A 6,816-nucleotide genomic window follows, 5' to 3' on the forward strand; every position below is an offset into this window, starting at 1 on the left:
CTTTTTAAAAACTCAAAGGAGCTCTGGTGGCCTAGTGGCAAGAAGCTGCACTGCAATCCCGAAGGCCTGCGGTTTGAATCCACCAGATGCTCTGCTGGAGTAGGAAGGGTGATCTCCTCCTGTGCCAGTCAGATCTGATCCAATGGTAAACAAACAAACAGAGAGAGAAGGAAAAACAAAACCTCAAGTAATTTTCCTGCAGCTTGAAAGTAAAGAAAACCCTGTTTTCTCACCATTTCACACTTTGTCATACCGGCATGATCAAAAAGATTTGAAGAAAAGAGAGATATATTCCAATTTAACAGCAAGACATGGCACAAAACGATGGAAGAAGAAAAGCACAAGATACTTAAAGACATGACAGATTGATCTCCATTAGATTGTATTTAAGGGTTATTATATAGCACTAAAGTGATCTAGTGGCAAGAATTCGTGCTGCAATCCCTAAGGCATGTGATTCGAATCTGCCTGCTGCTCCAAAGGTGAAGGATAGGCAATCCCCTCCCATGCAATTAACTGCCTCTGCCTCTGCAAACCCTCTGAAGGGTCAGCTATGAGTTGGTTCCTACATGATGGTAAACAACAAACAACATAGGACCAAAGGAGAAGGCTGGAAAAGTAAGTTGAGTATATTCTTTTCTCTGGATTTCCAGTAGATGAAATTTCACCTTGCCATTACTCAGACTGAGCTTTAGATTCTGCTTAATTAATATTCTAGGGTAACTCCTCAATGAAGTGGCAATCTTGGAAAAGAATTTGAGGATCAACTAATAAAGATGAAATCAGAAACTACAGATAACAGAAATGTTATTGGTTGACATGGAATCAATTCTTATTATGCAAAAAAACCCTCAAACTCATTTCTGTCAGGCAGGTTCGAACTCCCAGCATTCCTTTCATCAGGTTTCTGAAGCTGGAACAGGAGAACACTGGCCCATCTCTCTCCTGCAGAGCAGCTGGTGGATTCCAAACATTAGGAGAACTGGGGCCTTTGAAGGATGGGCAATCTCCTCTCATGCAGTGAACTGCCTCTGAAAAATCTACTTAAGAGTCAACTATGAATTCTGACTCCACAGTACGTACAAAACAAGAACAAGCTATATGTAACTCTGGTGGTGAAGTTCATTCTACAGTGAGCTGCTAATAAAAAGGCCATCAGTTTGAATTAACTAGTCATTCTTTAAAAGATTTATTAGACTTAGAAACATGATAGAGGGTCAACATAGATTGGAACCAACTCACTAACAGTTAACTTGGTTTTGTTTTGGTTAAAATATGTGTTGTTAATCCTAACCTAAAGGAGATGTGAAAATGCAGCCTGCTAATCAAAAAGTAAGTTCAAACCCACCAGCTATTCCTCAGGAGAAAGTCTCTGAGTCTGAAGGAACTGGCCTTAAGAGTTAGTGAATCTACTGGCAAGTTCTGGTGGCCTAGTGGCAGGAAACTGCACTGCAATCCCAGAGGTGTGAGGTTCAAGTCCACCAGATGCTCTGCTGAAGAAGGAGAGATCCTTTGCCAGTCAGATCCAATTTGACGATACACGCAAAAAAAGAGTAGTGAATCTTTTTTTTTTCAATGCGTATGGTTATAATGCCATTTAGGGAATGAGTTTTCTATTTTGTTAATGAGGCCAGCATTGGTGCTGCGTGTGCTTTGGGTTACTTTCTTACAAAATCAGGCAACCCAAGATTGAGGAAAACGTGCCGAGCCACAAGAAGATAAGGAAGGAATCGTTCCCCCCCAGGAACTTGCACTCTAAATTTGGACTTCTAACCTCCTCGTGAGAAAATTAATTTCTTTTTATGAAAGTCACCCAGTTGTGGTATTTCTGTCATAAAAGCACTAGATAAACTAACAAGAAGTCTGGATTTATAATAACCAGTCATTCCAAGATTGTGGGTTTTCTCAAAATACAGAGCATTTAATACTAAGACTGACAAAGCTGCTGGCAGAGCAGTCTCATTCTAACCAAACACTTCTTTGCCATGGGGGTTCATTTGTATCATAGGATATTTAGTAGACTCTTAACCTCAGCTCACTAAATAAGTTATTTACATTTGATTGGTTGTGATAATAAAAAAATGTCCCAGATATTATCAAACATCCACCAAGGGATAACATCTCCCCAGTGGAAAAGCAGATTACAGATTAGATTTTTGTTTGAAAAATCTAATTGTGAAAGAAAAGAAAGACTACAAACCAGAAAAGAGTAGGCTCATGCAAATGAATGTGTGTGCTGTGATTTTCTTCAATAGCATTTTCTTTACCTCTGATGCCAGAAAGAAGAGACAATAGAAATGATTGTGGGAGAAAGAACAACAGTAAGGCCACAAGATCCCAAAGTGGGATGGAAAAATGAGTCAAAGGCAAGAAAGATAATACTTGGAGATTTGAGGGGAAAACCAAGAGGGCCTAAAGAGTAGGTACATAGGTACATATTGAGACATATGCATATGAATGTACGACATCATCTGGTCTCTGTAGAGTTAGAGAGGGTGAGAAACGAAGGAGATAAAAATGGGAATAAGGCACAAAAGGTACAAAGGGGTTTTGAGGGCTATTCTTGAAAAGAGTGGATCAGAAAACAAAAAATTATTAAGAAGATTATGGTGGAGCCCTGAGTTTCAAAGTGATTGAAGGCAATTTCTGCTAGATGCAGATCAAATTTAAATTGGAGGAGGATGGGGAGAATAAATAAAAGCCAGGCAGCCCAGTAGTGCTTCTCAAACTTTAATGTGCATATGAGACTCATCAGTGGTTCTTGTGTATAATGTGTAGATGCTGACTGAGAAGGTCTGAAGCAGGATCCCTAATTTTAAATTTCCAGCAACTTTCCAGATATTTTTTTCTGTCGATCTGTATAGTTACTAAATGGTCCTGCTTTATTAAATTGCCATCTTTCTAAAAATATTTTTCCATTCACTCATTGTTGCCCAAATGATGTTCTTACTGCAGATCTGAGTACCACTCTGTGAGTGGGACAGGTGAAAACAGTTAATGATAACGCTATTCCCATACATTTTGTGTTCTATAAACTCAGTCCCCACTGAACACAATGTGGATCAAGGAAATTGTAAAATACAATATATGGATTTTATATACAAACAAATATGAAAATTTTAAAAACAAAAAAGAAATTACAATGTTAAAGTAAGTGACCACTGAACAAGAGAGCATGGTCCTGAGCTGGTCAGAAGGGAGCTGAAAAAATGAGAAATCCTATCTATATCTTGTACTTAACTCTCCCCAGTGATGGTGGAGAAGCCAATGGTTGTGTTGGAAAGAGAGTGAAAGGGGCTAGAGAAGTATGAAGTCAAAGTTGGTATTCCTTATTGTATCTGTATGGAGAAGAAAGACTTCTCTAAGGAATCTGATGTCAGTGGTAAGAAGTTGTGTTGCAACCCCAAAGGCACAAGGTTTGAATCCACAAGTTGTTGCTAGGGAGACAGATGGGCAGTCTCCTCTCATGTGATTTTTAGCTTCCAAAAACCAGCACAGGGTCAGCTATGCCTCTGTTCTGACTTGATATAACACACATAAACAACAAGGACAGTAGTAAGGGAGCTTTGGCAGCATAGTACTGAGCCGCACTGCTAACCCAAAGGCCACACCTCCCCGTAAGTTCTCTTAGTTGCTACTCTCCTTGGAGGAGACATGGGCAATCTCTACCTCCCTTGTGATTTAGTCTCAGATACCCAATAGAGGGTCAGTTCAGCAGCAGTTTCAATTCTATAGCGTTGAGAGAGAAGAAATGATGCTCTGAAACTCGTTATTCGAGACTGACCTTAATTTTTCTGAAATTCAAAGTTCTTGAAATTCAACCTCTGTGCTAAAATAAAAATAACAAGCTTCTCTCCTGATCTTCATCCCCTTTTGTCTTTCTTTCCCCCTCTTTTGCATCTAAGACTTACTATCTTCTCTTAGATCATCCTCTTCAACAAGACAAATAGAAAGTTATAATTCCAAATACTATTATGCTCCTTTTATGTAATTTTATGTGCTTGATTTAAAAGAAATGGCTTAAGCTTTGGTATAATTGTCCCCATATAAATCAAATCCACTATATGGGAACTAATTGCCATTAATTTCAAAAGAGCAGGGGAGAAAGACCACCTCTCTTAGAAAGACAAAGGCTAGGGCATCTGAGAAGCATAAAGCAAAACCTAAAAAGGTTTATCTCAACCACACAATACCCACTGAAGCCTCACTTCACCACTTCCTTTAAACCACATCACTTTGAACTTTGAGGAAAAGGGTTGAGGGGCCAGGAGGGGTGGGCAGAGAAGGGAGAAGAGGGACTAGAAAGTAAATTGTCCCTGGTGTCCCTCCCTGCTGGTCTCACCAGCTGTTTGGCTGCTCTTTTATGAACAAGGGCCAAACAGACTGTCAGGAGTCGAGTACTCACTCCTGTCTCCACTGTTCTTCTGGGTTAAAACTGAAAACAGTCCATTCTCTGTTCAATCCTTAAGCTAACGTAAGCTCTCTTCAGAGGAGAACTAATAACTAAAACTGCTTTTCAAGGGAAGTGAGTACAGGAGTCATTTCTATGCCTTTCTATGCAATTTCTTGTCTATCTAAAATTATTTCAAAATAAGAGTATAACATATATTTTTTTTACAAAAGTCTAGAGGCAGTAGTCAAAACAGAGCAGGGTAACACTGCATGGTTCAAAATTGGGAAGGGTGTACGCCAGGGATGCATCCTGTCTCCATACCTTTTCAACATGTATGCAGAGCAGATTATCCGAGAGGCTGGGCTCTATGAGGAGAAATGTGGCATCAGGATTGGTGGAAGGTCTATTAACAATCTCCGTTATGCAGATGACACAACCCTGCTTGCTGAAACTGAGGAGGACCTCATGCACTTGCTGCGAAGGGTCAAGGACTGCAGCCTTCAGTATGGACTGAGGCTCAATGTCAAGAAGACAAAGATTCTCACCACTGGACCAATTGGCAGCGTCAGGATGGATGACGAAGAGATTGAGATTGTTCACAGCTTCAGTTTGCTCGGCTCCACAGACAACACTCTTGGCACCAGCAGTCAGGAAATCAAAAAGCGCATCGCGATGGGAAAGTCTGCTGTTAGGGACCTCTCTAAAGTACTCAGGAGCAACAGTGTCTCTCTGGAGACTAAGGTGTGCCTGATACAGGCCATGGTATTTGCAATCACTTGTTATGCATCAGAGTTGGACAATGACTAGGGAGGACAGAAGGAGAGTGGATGCTTTTGAGCTGTGGTGCTGGAGAAGGGTACTGAATGTACCCTGGACTGCCAGGAAAACAAACAGATTTATCTTGGAGAGGATTAAACCAAGCTACTCCTTGGAGGCAAGGATTCTGGGGCTTCGTCTGACATACTTTGGACATGTTGCCAGGAGGGACTGGTCCTTGGAGAAGGGACATCATGCTTGGAAGGGTTGAGGGACAACGCAGGAGGGGAAGACCCTCTATGAGATGGATTGATTCGGTGACTGGGGTAATAGGGATGGGTGTGTCAGAGGCGGTGCGGTTGGCGCAGGATAGAGCAGGGTTTAGGGCTGTTGTGCATAGGGTCGCTATGAGTCGGAAACGACTCGACGGCACATAACAACAACAACACTTTAAAAGCTAAAATGTGTGGGAAACAACTTTTTTCCTTACAAGTTTTAAAGCTCTAGCAATGTTTTAAGACTCTTAACATTGCTGCCAGCTCTGGAGGCAATCTACAAACATTTACAATTCTCATTAAGGTAAGTCAAAGGAAAGACAATAAAGGGATGATCAGTAAAATATCACTAAAATAAAGGGAGATCCAAAGAAATGTAGAAAGATTAATGGAAATCAGAGTTAGAGGAAGTGGGAAAGTATGATTACATTATGGGTGCTGAAATTAATATTACAAAACACAATGTATATGAATAGTTAAATGAAAAATCCATTTTCTTTGTAAACTTTGACTAAAATCACAAAAAGGAGAAAATTTTATTTGAAAAAAGGGAAATTCAATTATAATTAAACATTAAATTGAAATTTAAAAATTAAATTGTAAAAAATTACAATTTCTGGCCACCTCCCGGATGATGTGGGGATGTGTATTTTAGGAGGAAATAAATTTACTACCCAATTAGGAAGGCTACCTCTTTTTTTTAACCCCTATGATTAATATAATACACAAATTGCATTTTAGAAAATGTGAACTTGTGTTTAACTTCTGTTTTGAGTCCTAAGACAAAGCCTAGAGGAAGATTCTTACAACTTTTCTTCACAGCTGTTGCTAAGATACAGCCTTTAGGTGCATAAATCCTCAAACGTTTTCTTTGTGCAGGAAAGCAGAGTAAACCTTGACATGAGACCATTCATGAAGGACTTGAGAGTCATTTTCAAGACACAGCCAGTCTGCTTCACTTCACACTTGCTTGGTTTTTGAAATGCTACAGCCCTCACTGAATTTTCCACCAAAACTCACCTTTCCATGTAGATGACCCCGCTTTCAGATTACACAGCCAGCAAGGGCCAGCCCTTTGGCCTTAACCTCAACACATTGTGGAGTGATTGAAGACCATCCTTAAATCCAAGCCTGCTGTGGCCCTTTGAAACTTCAACTGCAGCAAGGATCTGAAGGCTGACAGGCTGAGGCCAGAGAGTAAACAGTTCACAACAAGGTTCCCTTGTTGACAGTCTTGAGTTATTGGTCTCTGGTGGAAATGGGTGGAGCATGGTAGAGAAGCTGTGGTATATTCGCACAATGGAATACTATGTTGCATTGAAAAACAAGGAACTCATGCAATATTATTCAAAATGGGTGACCCTGGAGGACATATTATGCTGAGTGAGGTAT

General features: G+C 40.3%; 1 protein-coding gene across 2 annotated transcripts in view; it reads right to left on the reverse strand.

Moving 5' to 3' along the window:
* STOX1 (storkhead box 1) overlaps nt 1-6,816 on the reverse strand; it is a 70,934-nt gene that overhangs the window by 6,601 nt on the left and 57,517 nt on the right. The gene's annotated exons all lie outside the window — the stretch shown is intronic.

The sequence above is a fragment of the Elephantulus edwardii genome, unplaced genomic scaffold (assembly GCF_000299155.1).
Source record: "Elephantulus edwardii isolate Elephantulus edwardi_28Jun2011 unplaced genomic scaffold, EleEdw1.0 scaffold00074, whole genome shotgun sequence".
In the NCBI taxonomy this organism is placed as follows: domain Eukaryota; kingdom Metazoa; phylum Chordata; class Mammalia; order Macroscelidea; family Macroscelididae; genus Elephantulus; species Elephantulus edwardii.